Here is an 18,487-nt window from a genome sequence, read left to right on the forward strand (position 1 = left end):
TGGAACAGAGGATCACAGCTGTGGATGAGTCTAAAGTCACATTGAATTATCTTGGGAGAGAGTACAAGCAAGTTCCTTGTTTATAATTATAATTAGCTAGTTATTCATATTAATAATAGAAAGAGAGCAAAGGGGAGGCCAGCCATTGTGAGCATGGTCATCTGGACAGCTTTACCAGGAAGCTACAGCTTCATGCTCCCTAGGGAATCACCAGTCAATTCCCTGCAGACCACAGGGGGAAGGATCAAACAAAGAGGGTGCATGTGCAGTGAAGTCAGGATGATGTAGGGAAAATGCTTGCCTACCAGTCTAACCTGGAAAAAAGAAAATTGGCTAGCGGGGGGTGTGGGGGAAATGTGTGAAGCTACTGCAAGCACTTGAAGGGTTAATTGGTTAAGATCCTGGTTATAATCCCCAGACAGAAGTCTTTCACTCTCTTGCTTCTTGTTCTGCTCTTGCTTAGCTCTTGCCTGTTCTTCTACTCTCTTGCTTCTTAACCCACACTTGCCCATGTGCTCTCTTGCCCATGGCCATGCAGATTCCACACGCAATGGACTGCAGCTGGGAATACAAGTTAAGCTAGCCAAATGCTGGACTGAACTGTGCTTTAATATGGAGTGGAGACTATGGGAAGTCGCCTTAATTTTTGCCCTAATGAAGACAAGATTGAACTTTTTCCATGTCAAGACAGAGGAAAATGGGACATTGGAAACCCAGAGGTTTAATTCCATGGAAATAAAAATAATTCATTCTCTTGTGCAAGTCTCAGAAAATTCCTTCCTTGCGGAATATCAAGTACTCCACTTCTACCACTAATAGGTGGGGATACAGAAGGCATCCCATGGATAACATCATTACCATGAACGGAGCCATCTACTGGATAGGTCATTGGAGCCAGTAGGGAAGTCCAAAGAGAGCAAATCTGGTGGAGGAAATTGGTATTTGGCAATCTATGAATCCTGGGGGATGTTTGAAAGTTCTACTTTTCCTGAACCCTCAAATGCTGAGGGGTCAGAATAATGGATACTACTGGTGATGAGGGAGCAAAAAGTGATTGAAAAAGGATTTGTGGGTTGCTGTTAAGGTGCTGGCATTGTTCTATTCTTGGACCAAAGTAGTGGTTCTGGGATATGTTCACCTAATAATAATTATAGTATTTCACACTTATGATTTTTGCATTTTTGATGCAAGTTATATAAATTTTTAAAATATAAAAGATTATACATTTTAATGTAAGAAAAGACAATAAGAGTGCTTAGGAGGACTTTTTTCAGGCAGGAGATAAAAAATAGTATGAGTTAAAGCAAAAAATAAAAATGGGAAAGGAGGCAAAAGGAGAGTTGAGAGTCAAATGGAACCTGTTTTAATTGTTTTTCACTAAGACAAAATGTGAATTGTCACATCGAAGAAATTAGAAATATTTATAGGGCCTACATCTGCAATCAAGATGGGGACTAATAGCAGATGAAAATGGCAAGTTAACTTCAACCAAGTCTGCTAGAAAACAGTTGAAATCCAGTTGTGAAAAGATGGGGTTCCTAGGACTTCAGTCCTAGAAGAATATGCTAGAAAGATGACCTGGAAGCAGAAAATCAGAACTGGGATACTGAGTTCAGTAGTCAAACCTCATTCACCTGACTTGAGGTTTAAGGAAAGGGCTTAGTGGAATGTGCATAAATTAACATTCCAGTTACTAGAAGAAAAGGACACAATTTATATAAGATGAGGAACAAGACCATCTGGAGCTGGTAGTTCAGGATCATGTCTACTTTCTTTGCTATCAGGGATGTGTCAGAGGAATAAAACTACAAGTAAGTTTTCAGTAGTTCCAGCTTTGTATTTAATTCAGTTGCAAGAACAGTCATGCAAGTAGAAATGGCTTGTCTTTAATTCCCATGTAAAAACCATACACGAACTGTAATTTGCTTGACACTTTAGATAAAATCATGTAAAAAAGATTTAAGTTTTACCTTGACCTCCATTATCCTATCTAATAAAGAGAAAATATGCTAATTGACCATCACACCCTCACAAAGATGGCAATGCCCAGAGTCAGCCCTGCCAGGCGGGTCTGACCACTCCATGTGCCTGCCTCTGGAGTCCCCCAGTCCCCTCAGCCTCCAGCCTCCCAGGGCCGGCCCGAGGGACTAACAAACGACTGAACAAACAGGTTGCATGGGGCAACCAGGCCGGCAGGGGGGGTTAGTGAGGGATGAGCAAACAACTGAAAATCAGGCTGCGTGGGGTGACCAGGCCAGGGGGGAGGCCATGAGGGGTGACCAGGCCAGCAGGGGGGTTAGTGAGGGATGACCAAATGATTGAACAAGCAGGCTGTGTGGGGCAACCAGGCCAGCAGGGGGGGGGTTAGTGAGGGATAACAAAATTACTGAACAGCAGCTTGAGGGGGTGCCATGAGGGGCAACCAGGCTGGCAGGGGGTGCAGTAAGAGGTAAGAGTCGGACATCGCCTGAGGGGTACCAGATTGGAGAGGGTACAGGCTGGGCTGAGGGAACACACCCCCCCCCCCCCCCCGCTCCATGCACTGGGCCTCTAGTTTATTAATAATAAGGGCAACCTTAAAATAGAAAAATATTAACCTTGCTTCTGGCTAATATTAAAGAGAGACATAGAATCATGTGGATTAAAGTAGATTTTCAAAAGAAACTATCCAAAGTTCTTATTATAAGAGTAAAAATAATAACTGCTTCAAGTAATTTACATCTATAAAAAAGCGGGTTGAAGCTTCCATAATACTAGGAAAGCCAGTTTTTATTTCAAATACTTCAAAGTATGACATTCTGATTTTTAAAAGTTAAACAATTGAGAAGACTCTGACTTTATTAAGTGTTATCTCCTCTACACAGGAAAGTCAGGTTTTGAAGGATCATTCAAATGTACAGTATCTACATGTATCTCCTCTTTTTCAACACATACTGACACTCTCTTGAATATAGGAAAGTATTTTCAATAAATGACACTTGATGATAAATGTGCTTTTACTGAAAATATATGCGTTAAGGAAAAAGAAAAGTTCTATGGTAGAAATGGAGATCCACAATTATTAAGGTAAGGGAATAAAAAGCCCATTTGTTCTTCACAAGTCATTTGCATATGGTCCAGATTGAGACTCAGGACAGCATTCTGAAAACTCTCACCTCAGACCATTACTGGGTTCTATTTCATTGTTCATTCTCCCTAATTTAAGCTCTGTAAACTAGGTTGCCAATTTTATTAATTATGCTCAGTAAAATTATTTACTACAATGGGCGTTAGTTATGGCTTATTTAAAATTTGAAAGTTAATTTAGAGGGCATTCTGGAGTAGAAACTAGATGAAATTAATAGTGCTTTTAATTATTTTTTAAATTTAATATTATATATAAGTTTATCTGGTTGGTTTTAATGAATATGCATGTCAGTTGCATAACCTATAACTACTAGTATATAACACCTATATTAAATATTATCTACAAAATCAATATACAAAAATAAGTTGTGTTTCTATACCCTTAACAAAACTATCTGAAAAAGAATTTTTAAAAATCCTTCTTATAATAGCATCAAATACGAGAAAATTTAAACAAGGATGTTCAAAAATCTGTATACTAAAAATCAAATTGCATTGATGAAGGAAATGGAATAAATGGAAATATTTCACATGTTTATAAGTTAGAAGTAATAATATTGTTAAAAGGTCTATACTACCCAAAGTATAAATGTAGATAAAACTCAAAGTTACATTATTCTATTTGTAAAAAGTTCATTTCAGCTTGTGGACTCTGAAAAGGGGGGTGACAAAGTTGAAAATTATCTATAAAATTAATTTAATCCATTTGGACCCATAATACATCTATTTCCTGCAACCTCCAAGGGGGAAAAAAAAATCCTCCATTAGGTTTCCCATGATTAAGAGATTAGATCGGTCCTTCTCTCTTTTGATTCTCTCTCTCCTTCTGTTGCTTCTGTCTTTATTATCAACTTAACTCCTTAATGAGAATAGACAGGGAAAGAATGAAAAGGCAAACCTCAATTTTATCACCTTTTTCTTTTTTTTAAGTGGATGGTATCTTTATAATATAAAATGAATATCTAGGTACTCTATTTGCACCAGTTTAGATAAAATTCTCACTATCCCCAGCACTAGTCTTGTTCTTTGAAAAAAAAATAGCCTTTAAATTTCTAGAAGAAATCCTAGTTATTAGTTTGAAAAAAAAATATCTTAAGGACTCAACTCCTTTTTAAAAAAATATATTTTATTGATTTTTTTTTTTTTTTACAGAGAGGAAGGGAGAGGGAGAGTTAAAAACATCAATGTGAGAGAAACATCCATCAGCTGCTTCCTGCACACCCCCTATTAGGGACATGGCCTTGACCAGAATTGAACCTGGGACCCTTCAGGCTGATGCTCTATCCACTGAGCCAAACCAGTTAGGGCAAGACTCAATTCTTTAATCACCTTGTTTTACCCTCTTGTTTTCAAGTAGAAATGTTTAGTATCCAGCTTACAAAAAAGAAAAAAAAAATCCTGGATTATAGTGATTATTGATTTTCAAAGTATAAAATACTTCCTTCTTTGCCAAAAAATCAGGAAAAATTTAGAAGAGATGCAAACAACTGACTAATGAGACAGTTGGAACCAGTACTGGATCATTCTCTATAGCTACGCATTTCTTTGTTAAAAATATCCATAGGATATCTGTTTTGCTTTGTCTTGTTTTCCCTGGAATATCAGAATGGTGGAGCTAGTTTTAGAAGAGCCAGACACTATTTCCTAAAGGTATTCCTAAATTAATTTGAAATGTAATAGGACTTGATTGTCATTATGGTATGACTGTTCTCCTGCAATGTGAATCAGAGATCACAAGTCATGTACCTGATACCTGCACAGACAATAACAACACATATTTGTGAAAGTCATATATATATATACATATACATACACACACACACACACACACACACTAGTGGCCTGGTGCATGAAATTCATGCACATTAAAAGGGGATTAATTAGAGGAAATAATTTAATATTGCTATTTGCTCTTCTCTATAATAGAAGTGTCAGAGATGAAAGAAAATTAGTAAAATGTATATGAAAACCTTCCTCCTGTAAGAGTCTGGGGCACACCACGGGACCCAGAATCAAGTCCCTGCCCACCCACATGCACCTCAAAATCACGTGAGGCCCAGACCCAGCCAGCCCCCACCCCCATTGAGCTAGATCCAGACCTGGCCAGTCCCAACCTTGTCAAGCCCTGCTGGGCAGGGGACATAGCCTCAGGTCCCCTGGCCCGGAGCCAGAATGGGGGGTGTCGCCTGAGGTCCCCCAGCCAAGACTGGGGCAGGGGGCATGCCTTGAGGTCCCCCGTCAAGCCCCGCCAGGTGGGGGACATGGCCTGAGATACCCTGTAAATCCCCACTGGGTGAGGGGCATGGCCTGACATCCCCCGTCAAGCCTCACCAGGCAGGGAGAGCACAGCCTCAGGTCCCCCGACCTGGCACCGGGAAGGGGGCACAGCCTCAGGTCCCCCGTCAAGCCCTGCTGGGTGGGGGATGCGGCCTGAGGTCCCCTGTCAAGCTCTACGGGGGCAGGGGAGGTCATAGCCTCAGGTCCCTGCTGATTGCTTTTTAAGGCTCCTTATGGGAACTTGGCTTCAGCTGTGGGTACAGCCATCTTTGTGATGGATTGATGGTCAATTAGCATATTCCCTCTTTATTATATATATATATATATATATATATATATACTAGCGTTCCCGTTGCAGGAAAAATCCTGCAATAGGGTTTTCTGCTGCACTCTAACCCGGCCCACCTTCTCCGCCAGCCCGCCCCACCTCCGCTCCTCCCTTGTCCCCCTGCCCCGCCTTCTCTGCCAGCCCGCCCTGCTCTCCTTCCTTCTCCCTGGCCCCGCCTCCGCTCCGCCCTTCTCCTCCCCCGGCTTGCTTGCTTCTCCACAGCTTTGCTCCCTTCAGCATCTCTTGGCTTCTTTCTACGCTGTCTTGATATGTAAATTAGCCGCCATATTTGTTGGGGTAATTTGCATACCCATCCTGATTGGTAGGTGGGCGTGGCTTGGTTGGTGGGCATGGTTTGGGCGTAGCAAAGGTGCGGTCAATTTGCATATTTGTCTATTATAAGGTAGGATATATATATATATATATATGGTTGATGGGCATGGTTTGGGCATAGCGAAGGTGCGGTCAATTTGCATATTTGTCTATTATAAGGTAGGATATATATATATATATATATATATATATATATATATATATATATTCTCATTGACATATAAAAAATTGTGTCCAAGATGGGTCAATAGCTAACACAGGGTTAAGATTTTAGGAATAGATTTCTTAATAAGTTGATGACTTCAGTATTTTTATATCAAGCTTCCTAAACATTTGTTTTGCTGTAAATGATGTATTTCTTTACCCATTTGAAGTGAGAAAACTTTACTTATAAATTATAAAACATTATTTTAGACATAGGAATAACCCTAGCAAACCCCAAGGATTTGTATAGATTAAATCAATACCAGGATTTCTTAGAAGTATCAATGGGGCCTCAATAGTATAATTTTCTTTCAGGAGTGGGAACTAGGGTCAAGATCTTGCAGGCAGGTGTCTGCAATGTCTCAATTTCTGTCTCTGTAGACTTGTCTGTGCTCAGTTATATTGAAAGAAATGAGGCAGCCTAGGAGAGTCAGTCATTCAGTGATAGAAAAGCATTCCTATATCCCATAGTCTTTATCGTTGGCAAATGACATCCAACACTGATTCTTTTAGGTGATTCAGAAATATTTCCTCTTGCCTTTAGTCTTACTTGTAACTAGTAAAGTATATTTATTTATATAAAATATTACAGTAAAAAGTTAAAGAGTAAGAAGATCAGAATGGCATCCAGAGTGGTCTGACATGCAGAGCACCACAGAGATAATTACTAGAACTTAAAATCCTAGGTATAAGATAAATAGACAGTCAACAAGAGTATTGATCAATCTATATAATCTAAAGAAACCACGTAGGCATGATCAGGAGGCTGAACTCAGCTGTGTTAATAAATAGTCAAATCACTTGATCTGAGTTATGAGACCTGAGTCAATGCTCAGATATAGGACCTACTGACTGAAGGAAAGGATCACACTGAAGAAGGATCTTGCCATCATGGAAAGAGTAAATTGTAATCATTGTTTGGTCTTTCTCCCAAGGGATCTATGGTCATTTTCTCAGATGACATTGGGAAATGAAAATATCAAGACAATTTGAGGACTGTTGACATTGATTACCTGCAGACCAAAGCATTACATCATGACCCTCTTACTGAAGTTTTTGGAGCACATGAGCAGATAGTGGTAGGTAACTAAGGGAATCCTAACCCAGTTCTAGGTCACAGTTTGTCCACAAACCCATTGGGTGGTAATTTCCCTGGTCATTCAATGTATAATTAAAATGAACTTACATGGTAGTTGACAGAATCCCATATTTGTTCCTTGGTCACTCAAGTAACAACTATCATAATGGAAAGCATTTTCAGAGATTAATGCCACTCTTAAAGATTTAGGATGAAATGAGGTAGTCTATATAATACCCCAATTTAATTAACCAGTCTGGTCCTTATAGAAACCAGACAGATCTTGATGAATTACTGTGGACTACTGCAAATGCAAACAAGCATTTGTCCTAATGCATCATGGCATCAGATGTAGTGTCTCTGACGAAGCAGAGAAACACAGTTTCATGTACCTGGCAGGCAACCATTGTGTTTTCTTCCATCCCCATCAGGAAGGAATATCAGAGGCAGATTGGATGGAAACAGTACACACTTAAGGTCTTGTCCCAAGGCTATATTAACTCTTCTACCCTTTCCTTAATATAGTCGTAAGGGATCTGGACTATTTGGATACACTTGGTCTACTTATGACTCAATTAATTTGTCTAATTGCAAAACAAGTGGCAAGAATGTTAGATGCCTTGGTAAAACAGAAACATTCTGGAGAATGGGAGCTAAATCCTGTGAATATTTAGGAGTCTGCCACACTAGTGAACTTTTTAGAGATCCATTGGTCTGGGGCATGGCAGGGCATCTCTCCCAAAACAAAGAACAACTTATTGCATCTCATAATTTCCACCACAAAGAGGAAAACAAAATGCCTGGTAAGCCACGTGGGGCTCGAGGTGCAGAAAATTCTATATTTATAAAAATTATTTCAATCAATTTAATGAGTGGCATGAAAAACTGACAGCTTGTAGTGGGTCGCAGAGCAAGAGCTTTGTAGCAGGTTCATACAATTGGACTTAGGTCAAACCTGTATAGGAGAATTGTCACATAGACAGTTAGGTTTCTAAAGCAACATTATGCCATCTGCCTTAAAGAACTATATACAACTCAAGAAACAACTGCTGACATGCTTATATCCCTGGTAGAAACAGCCCACTGACTATGGGACATCAAATCATCAGGTGACCCAAATTGCTCATCACAAGCTGGTTTCTGTCATAACCACTAAATCATAAGGTTGGATGTGCCCAGCAGTATGTAATAAGATGGGAATGGCACATATGGGATTAATGATTAGTGGGATCAGAAGTCTCAAGTAAACACAAGTAAGTTGCATGAGTGGCCCAGATGACCAGCTGCTGAGAGTGTGGACACCTTATGACCCACAATTGGGCCCAGCTCCAGGCATAGCCCTCAGCTAAAAGAAACTGCCTTGCCCAAGATTTGCCCCCATCCTAAGGCCAGTCAGCACAGAATGAGTGATTGATTCAAAGGCCTTACCCCTTTGCTATGATTTCGGACAATTCAGAAGGGCAACCTCAGCTCTAGAGCTTCTTGTAGGATTGACTGAGGCATCTTTGCCAAGGCATTGTAGCTTCTCCCTCTGTTTCATTCTCTTACAGGTATTCCCAAGGACCCTTTCCAAGAAACCTTCACCTCAGAGTATTTCTTGGGGAACCTGACATGAGGCAGTGCCCTTTCATTTTCTCGTAACATTTTCATTTTACTAATTGATCTTCAATTCTATTCCCATGGAGCTAAAAGATATAGTTGTGTTTGTTCCATAAACTCTTCATTTTAAATTGTCTACATCTGTACTTGTTTATCTATCTTCTCTTCCTTTTCTTTCTAATAGCTCCAACATACCTAAGCTTTCAAGTTGACATCTCAGTGATGCTATAGGTGTAAATTTGGGACCTTGCTAAAAGCAGTCTTTTATAGTCTTATGATTTCTCTGGGTTAGAATGCCATTACAGGGCAGTGTTGCATTGATTTCTATACTCCAGGGATAGTGCTTAGAAGACAATCCTACCTAAAGAGAGGGCTTTAGCAGGAACTAACAAGACAAAAATGCCACGATCTGAAACTTACTTTTCAATTTTTTTCCTTCCATGTACAACAGGTAAAATATTTGACTGTCTATTCTAGAAACCTTTTTATTTCTCCCCTCACCATCCAAATCTAAGATTTTAGAAGCTGTATAAAGTAATATATACAGGGTGGGGCAAAAGTATGTTTACAGTGGTGAGTACACTAAACACAGAGTTTATTCTTATATTATTATTTACTACTAGAGGCCCGGTGCACGAAATTTGTGCACAGAGGGGGGTTGTCCCTCAGCCCAGCCTGTACCATCTCCAATCTGGGACCCCTCGTGGGATGTTTGACTGCCCGTTTAGGCCCGATCCCACCAGGATCAGGCCTAAACAGGCATTCAGACATCCCTCTCACAATCCAGGACTGCTGGCTCCCAACTGCTCGCCTGCCTGCCTTCCTGATTGCCCCTAACCGCTTCTGCCTGCCAGCCTGATCACCTCCTAACCACTCTGCTGCCAGCCTGTTTGCCCCCAACTTCCCTCCTCTGCCAGCCTGGTTACCCCTAACTGCCCTCTCCTGCAGGGTTGATCACCTCCAACTGCCCTCCCTTGCAGGCCGGGTGCCTCCCAACTGCCCTCTCCTGCTGGCCATCTTGTGGTGGCCATCTTGTGTCCACATGGGGGCAGGACCTTTGACCACATGGGGGCAGCTATATTGTGTGTTGCAGTGATGATCAATCTGCATAGTACTCTTTTATTAGATAGGATAGAGGCCTGGTACAGGGGTGGGGGACAGCTAGTTTGCCCTGAAGGGAGTCCCGGATCAGGTGGGGGTTCCCTTGGGGCATGGGACAGCCTGAGCGAGGGGCCTATGGTGGTTTGCAGGCTGGCCACGCCCCCTGGCAACGCAAGCAGAGGCTCTGGTATCTGGAATTTATTTTCCTTCTACAATTGAAACTTTGTAGCCTGGAGCAGAGCCAAGCCTGGGGCTCCCTCCGAGGTCGGCAGCCATTTCTGTTGGGGTTATAATTGAAACTTTGTTGCCTTAAGTGGGTGGGCCCGGCCAGGGTGTGCAGAAAGCTTTGCTTCCCCTGTTGCCGGCGGCAACCCTGGCCTGCTCTCTCAAGCTCTATTCTGCCGCCGTTTGTTTGAATTTGTTTACCTTCTATAATTGAAACTTTGTAGCTTGAGTGGAGGCTTAGGCCTGGCCAGGGCAGGCGGAAAGCTTGGCTTCCTCTGTTACCTAGGAAACCTTGCTCTCTGTGGCTGTAGCCATCTTGGTTTGGGTTAATTTGCATACTCGCTCTGATTGGATGGTGGGCGTGGCTTGTGGGCGTGGCTTGTGGGCGTGTCGGAGGTATGGTCAATTTGCATATTTGTTTATTATTAGATAGGATTGTATTCTCCATATGAACAACTACAAACCTACTTTTGGTCCACCTTGCACTAACATCTAACCTCAATTTGATTTTTTTTAATCCTTTTGGGTTGCTGCTTTTTTAGCACAGAAAATATTGCTATTTGTCTCTATTTTATCTATTCAGTTGTTTGATTTAATCAAGTAGAATAAATGAATATTGAAGGTTAAACTGATTTGCTAAAAATAAAGAGAAGGCAATGAATGTACATTAAATAGAATAATGATTCTTTTAAGGATCGACACCAAAGGGCTGGAAATAATTTCAGAGTTTTTTGAACTTTACTTCCTGCTATGTTGGCCCCGTTGGGTCCCACTCTCACCCCACAGAGTTGAGATGGAGCAATCCTCCCCTTCAAAGGCAGCTTTGTTCTAGGAGCAGCCCTGCCTCTCAGTATGGAAGGATAAACCTTTGTTTCTGCACCACAGAACTGCTATTGTTCTGTTTGTCATAGAGATGTGATGCTACAATGATACATCTCTAACCATCTTGGTGTTATGTAGATAAGAAAACTGAGGCACAGGGAAGCTAAATTACTTGAAGTAGCTTCTCTGTGCCTCAGTTTTCTTATCTACATAATGCAAGCAATTTAACTTCTCTGTGCCTTAGTTTTCTTATCTACATAATGAAGAATTAAGCTACTTTCCTGAATAGTCACTTCAAGTTTAATACACATACACACACACACACACACAGTCCATAGAAAAATATATAAAATGCTTTTACTTAATAAGTACTTGGAATTTAATAAGTAGTCAATGAATGTTAACATTTACTATTGTTATGATTGCATGAATTGAAGCTTTCATAAAGTAAAAATCTATAGAAGAAGATACCAAACAAAAATAGAATTGAACTATTATGACACCATCAAAAAATAAATAGAAAATTCTGATTAATATAGACACTTAGCACGTGCATTTAGACCTTCTAAATTTTATGAAAGACTAGAGGCCTGGTGCACGAAATTCGTGAACGGGGTGGGAGGTCCCCTCAGCCCAGCCTGGACCCTCTCCAATCCGGGACCCCTTGGGAGATGTCCGACTGCCAATTTTGGCTCAATCCCAGGGATCAGGCCGAAACCGGCAGTGGGACATCCCTCTCCCAATCTGGGACCGCTGACTCTTAACTGTTCACCTGCCTGCCAGCCTGGTCACCCCACGCAGCCTGCTGGTCAGTCATTTGGTCATCCCTCACTAACCCCCCTGCTGGCCTGGTTGCCCCATGCAGCCTGCTGGTCAGTCATTTGGTCATCCCTCGCTATCCCCCTGCTGGCCTTGTCACCCCACGCAGCCTGTGAGGGTGTTGTGACCAATTTGCATATTACCCTTTTATTAGTATAGATATATAAATATGTAACTTGTGATATCAGATTTAAATATATATGTCCAATTGAACTGCCCACATGTGTAATTTTTAGCTTTTAATAAGTTAATGCAAGAGAATTGTGGGAGTTTGGGTTCCCAAAGTACACTGGGATCTAACATAATGTCCTTCAAACAAATTTTTCTCTAGGATCCTGTATATATTATCAATTACCTCATGCTCATGGACTACTATACAACATGAATTTAGAATGAAACCTAATTTAGTCTAGACAAATAGCATCCCTTTATCTTTTATTTATAAGCCTGCTCCTACTGTAGAGTCTCTAGGAACACACAAACAGATGACACGGAATTAACTGACTGTCAGGTCTTTCCTTCCATGATCTATAACCCACCCTGCTGATGCTCTAGTATCAATCAGACAAGTGACTGATTAACCAGATGGCTTTTTGCAAAGTTCCCTGCAGGCCAACAAATTCCAGACTTTTCAATCAGGAAAGAGAAATCAATTTCAGAGAAATGAACATTTTGGGGGAAATGTCTGTACTATCTCTTACCATCTTACTCTCAAGGAAATGCAAGTTCACCTAATAGCAGATCTTTGAAAGTCTCAGGACCGATGAAAATAAAGAAAAAAATTTCTTTGATATCTAGAATCTGTACATGTCCACATAGCTAAGTTCATAGTTTGAACTATACTTTAAAATATATGATGACTATTGAGCTATTTGTACAATTATGAGTTAAATCCAAATACAGCCTTGAGTGAATATATTCAACAAATACTCACTGAACTCCTACTGTGTGCCAGACACCAGATAGTAATGAGCACTGTGTGCCAGGGTCTGTGCTCTGAACCTTAAAATATTATCTCATTTAACCTTCATATTTCTTAAAGAAAATAGATTTTTTTTTATCCCTGAAAAATTAAGGCACAGAGGGATTAAGTAAATTGGCCAAAGTCTTATTCTCCCTAGATGCAATAATAATAATTTATACCTTTGTCTATCTTCCAACAGAAACTGTCTACTTAATTTTTATTCTTAATAGTGTCTTCTTTTGACATATAACTGGAATAACTAATTGTTTAATTGAATTGACCCAGAGCACTGATATCTCACAAACATGATATAGTTTGATCCTAATATGACCATTTTATAAACAGATATGGTTTTCAAGCTTATGGGGGCAGTTTAATTGTTGCAGAAGTTTGGAAATCAAAGTATTGTAAAACTGCAAGTTATCATTATCCTCTTAAAATTAATCTCTTCATTTCTCTTCTTGCTTTTTTTGCCCCAGTGTGCTAATAAGAAAAAAAGAATTGGATGTAACACCAAGGCTATTTTTAATTTGTAACTAGAATACATGTCAACAGAATCTGATCAATAATAGGGAATTTCCTGGGAATAACTGAAGAAAGCATCAATCAACAACACATATAGATGAGGATGTTTTCCAAGTAAAATAAGAGCAATGATATTTAATGTGGCATGATTTGACCCAAGGACAAAATAACTTATAAATGAATTAATTTGAAAATGCTGCCCAAATGACATTACAGATTAATTTATTTGTGTCTTTAAGGATTTTCATTATAATACACTCCTCTCCCCTACCTTAAAAGTTCTAAAAGGGTTAGCTATTAGCACATTGGGAGAAAACAGATTGGTTCCTTGATACTCAAAGTGTGTTCCACAGATCAGCAGGTGCAGGGTCACCTTATAGCTCCTTAGATACACATAAACTCAGGTCCCACTCTACCAAACCAGCATATACATTTTAATAAGATTTCCAGTAACTAGAAGGCACATGACATTTCGAAAACTTAATTATATCCTTTCCAATTAGCACAACATGTTGAAACACGGTATCTATCTACCTATCTATAAAAGGCTAATATGCAAAGTGTCCCATCAGGAGTTCGACCAGGAGACTGGGAGTTTGATCGCTTGCTATGACGTGCACTGACCACCGGCGGGGGGGCATGGGCACAGAACCAAGGAAGGTCCCAGCCAGAAAGCCCTGATTGTCCCTGATTGCTGGCCAGGTCCAGGGACCCTACCTGTGCAAGAATTTCATGCACCAGGCCTCTAGTTTGGTATAATAGTTCTTGAAAGGTGGACTGCAGGCTTATATTCATTTATGACCAGGGTCACCAGTGTGTGGCAAAGTAAGTAAAATATGTTTATTTTGTGATTTTGTAAAGATAAAATAACTCAATTTAAAGAAATACCTTTTATTCTGATGGTAAGTTTCCTACTATGCTTTAACTTCTTTGATGAAAAGATGATGATAGCTGGTTGTGTGCAGCACCTGTGTATGTTTAATCCTTTATTTATAAAAATTATTTGTCAAACACCCACAGTATTTTTCTTTCCTTTTAAATTATTGACCCATACAATTTGGTGTGGCTAGAAGATGATTCACTGGAGAGAAGGGTGGAATTAGTAGAAGAAAAAGGAAGGAGTGGAATATCAGAGGAATTTTTCTTTACATATTTTCTTAACATTTGCCTTCTTTTTATTCTTTAGGCTGGGCCTCTTGGAGAGACCACACAGACAATGCTTGGCAAATTACCATAATGCCACTCAGCTTGAGAGCATTATTTGATAAGCCCTTCTCCATTCCAGTAATGTTCATGAAACACAGTTCATCCCACAAGCTACTGGAAAACATCCTGCGAAGTAGTAGACCATGGTGTGGAAAGTATTCTTAAGACCTAGGATTTTCTCAGAGGGAATGCCTTGCATGTGCATAACCACCAAATGTCCCATTTTGTTGTTTGAAAATAGAGGAACGTATATTCAAACCTCACTCTTTGCTTCTAAGGTGGCTCCATTTCAGTTATCTTCATTAATATCAAGACATTAAAAACTTTAAAATAAAGATTATGCAAATTAATATCATTTCCTCAAACATATACTTTGAAAGAAATATTAAGGGGAGGTGAAAGGTGAGAAGGTCCTTGAAAATGATTATCATAACATTTGTGCATTCTTTGAACAAACTAGTGACATTTAAGATTGCTAAATTAACATTTTAATATTTCTGAAGCAACTCAGTGATTCTAAAGGCAAAGTCCTAAGCTATTTTCCTTTTTTGCAAACCCCATTGTTTTGGATATAAATGCATACTGTGCATTCATTAATTAAAGGTTACACTCTAACAGATTCTTTTCCAATTTACCAAAGATCAGACCTATTAATCATTAGGGCAAGCATGTTATTTAGTAAATAAAAAAAAATGATTACGGATCAAAGACCCCAAAAAATTCAGGTTTGGAAAATTATTCCTACACAGCTTCCTTACAAATATTTAATGTTCCTTACCTTTCTCATAAAACTGGGAGTACAATACAAACACATGGGTAAGTAAATATTTGATCTTTCCTAGCACTTGCATCTTATAATTGTGATGGGTTTTTAAATGTTAAGAAAATAATAATTTGCCATCAGTGGGGATGGAAGAATTTTGTTTATTAGTTTAGTGTGATTCAATTTGTGAAAATGTGCTTCATTGATCTCTGCAAAAGAACTTTAATTGGAAATGAATATCACAATCTATTTGCCACACCAATAAGCCGAGTTGCTGCAGTTCATTAAGTACCACACCTGCTATTTAACTTTCTATGGGGAGAAAAATCCTTGATTTACTACATTTAAGGATGGCCACATGGGAGCTCAGCAGTTTGAACTCCTTATTTCTCTATTCATCCACATTGTTGGTATGTGCCCAAATTTCCTGCTGGAGATAAATATGACCTAATACTTAATCTGGAAAACCCTCATCCTTTTACATAGATATAGGTTCTTTTTTGAGATACAACTGTAGTCATTTAAATAATATCCTTTAAAAAAACATCTTACAAATAAATGAGGAAAGTGCTTTGTTAACACCAGTGCCCACAGAGGTTGCCGGATCACCCTTTCAAAGCAATCTGAAACTCGGTGGGATGGGGAGAGGAGGAGGACCCAGGGAAAGAATGGGCTTTTTCTATTAGGATCAAAACCACAGGAGAGACACTAAATAAACAATGCCAACAGCTGCCCTCAACAGGACAGATGTACTTCAACAAACAATCACGAAGCAGCGGGTGGGAACAAGTAAGAAAGCATACAATAAATTCCTTTAGATGAAAGAACTAAAAATGATGGCGTGAGTGCCCAAGAAAGACTCCACAGCTTTAGTTATTTGAAAAAATAAATTATTCCATCAGTCAGTAACGGGATTTGCAGAAACCCTCTCTGGTTAAGTTTGAAACAAACCTGGAGCCATGGACTTGGTCGCCACGTGGATCAGTCAGTGTTGACATGAAGTGGTCTGGTTCCAGGTGATGGACCCGCATCCTGATTGTGAGCACACTCAGGTTCCTGTCAGGCCTGGCTTATGACCACACCACCTTTTGCCCTGGAGCAGTAACTATCACTGTGCAACAATTACTTTTACAAATAATTGCTAGCACTTTTCTGATGGTAGATGAAGTGGGAGGATTACTATTTTTACAATAATTTAGTTACATTTGAAATGTTCACTAAAATTTAGAATTTAAACTTTTTAGAGCCAACAATTCCTCTCTCCAAAATATACTTCAACTTTCTACAATACTATAGGAAATGTAATTTATTTTTTGGAAATACACTTTGGTATCAGTTTTTCTATGATGTATTATTTTTCCCCCCATAAAGTGAGGCATTTCTGTGTGTAAATTAGAAACAGGAGATTTAGGTTTTATCCATTATAGCTAATCAAGGCAATTTTGTCTCTTTAAAAATAAATTAATCAATTGATTCAACAACCCTGGGTACCAATCTCTTATGAGACTTCAAGATTAGGAAGAAGAAGGGATGGGGACTACACAGATAAATCAGATGCCATTAACCTTTGGGATGATTTTTAAAAAGGCACACCTAGTTTTCCCCTCAGTTAGTCAGACCAATCAAATCAGATTTGGAGGAGGGAATCTATATATATAAAAGCCTAAGCATCATTACTACTGGATGACCAGCCAGTAGCTATGACCTGCCGTGGTCCGTCCCCCCTGGCCTGCTGGCCCCAATTGGCCCCGATTGCCAGAGGGATCTCACCCATGCATGAATTCGTGCACTGGGCCTCTAGTCTTATATATACAAAAGCCTAAGTGACCGTTATGACTGAACAACCAGAACAACCAGAATGACTGGTTGACCAGTCACTATGACATGCACTGACCACTAGGGGAAAGATGCTCAACATAGGAGCTGCCCTCTGGTGGTCAGTGCGCTCCCACAGGGGGAGTGCTGCTCAGCCAGAAGCTGGGCTCATGACTGGTGAGCACAGCTGTAGCTGCGAGAGCCTCTCCTGACTCTGCAGCAGAGCTACCAAGCAGTGCGGTGGCAGGCACAGTGGGCCAGGATGAGCACGAGTGGCCCCTAGCCCTGGCTCGGGCTCCTCCCTGGCCGCCTGCCACTTGATGCACTGCTACATCCCCCAAGGGGTCCCAGATTGTGAGAGGGCACAGGCCAGGCTGAGGGAGCCCTCCTCCTCCATGCACGAATCTGTGCACTGGGCCTCTAGTGTCAGTATATTTGAATTTCTTAAAAACCACCCTTAGGCAATTCTAATGTTCAGTAAGGATTGAGAATCATTGGAAGAGTGCAAGAGACAGACTAAAACCAAATAATAATAAATCAATGTGGGAACAGCATTGATGTGTGTATACACACACACACACACACACACACACACACACACACACGACAGAAAAGTGGGGAAGAAAACCTGCAAAATTCTTTCTCTAACTCAAGATAGCTGTGTTTGGAAAAGGGAAGCAGGAGGTTGCTATATCTTTCCTTATATAACTCTACATGGACTTATTTGCTTCAAAAGAACAGGTGTTACTTTTCAAGCTTAAAAGCCAGCATTACATTAGAAGGTTGAAATACCAATAAAGTATGCACAAAGTATAATAGAAGAACAGAAAAAAATAAAAAATTAATGCAGTTTGGGACCTTAGGCTTTCTCAAGGAAATACAAGTTTAACCCTTTGCACTTGCTTGCTTTTTTCTCGAGCTGCTACCGATGCTAACCGTGTCAAGTCACACTCGACATCCGAGTGCAAAAGGTTAACTGTAAGGATAAGTGGAACTATTTGGGCCTTTTACCTATTAATCAACTTGAAAACTATTTTGAATTTTCATATCAATAAAATGTTATTTACACAAAAATAGAGAAATCATTTGTAGGACTTATTTTTTTCTAATAACATTCCAGATTAATAAGCAATTATCCTAAACTAGAGGCCCGGTGCCCAAAATTTGTGCACGGGGGAGAGGGGAGGGTCCCTCAGCCTGGCCTACACCCTCCTCTCACAGTCTGGGACTGCTGGCTCCTAACTGCTCACCTGCCTGCCTGATTGCCCCTAACCACTCCCATGACTGCCTGATCACTCCTAA

At 40.1% G+C, this 18,487-nt stretch overlaps 1 protein-coding gene and 1 long non-coding RNA gene across 2 annotated transcripts in view; one reads left to right on the forward strand and one right to left on the reverse strand.

Moving 5' to 3' along the window:
- SPAG16 (sperm associated antigen 16) overlaps positions 1–18,487 on the reverse strand; it is a 659,304-nt gene that overhangs the window by 63,191 nt on the left and 577,626 nt on the right. The window lies entirely within an intron of this gene.
- On the forward strand, positions 2,377–14,937 carry LOC129150752 (uncharacterized). The gene is made up of 3 exons (XR_008557495.1): positions 2,377–2,449; positions 7,204–7,347; positions 14,588–14,937. It is a non-coding gene; the product is annotated as an uncharacterized LOC129150752 (long non-coding RNA).

This window comes from Eptesicus fuscus, chromosome 11 (genome assembly GCF_027574615.1).
Source record: "Eptesicus fuscus isolate TK198812 chromosome 11, DD_ASM_mEF_20220401, whole genome shotgun sequence".
NCBI lineage: Eukaryota > Metazoa > Chordata > Mammalia > Chiroptera > Vespertilionidae > Eptesicus > Eptesicus fuscus.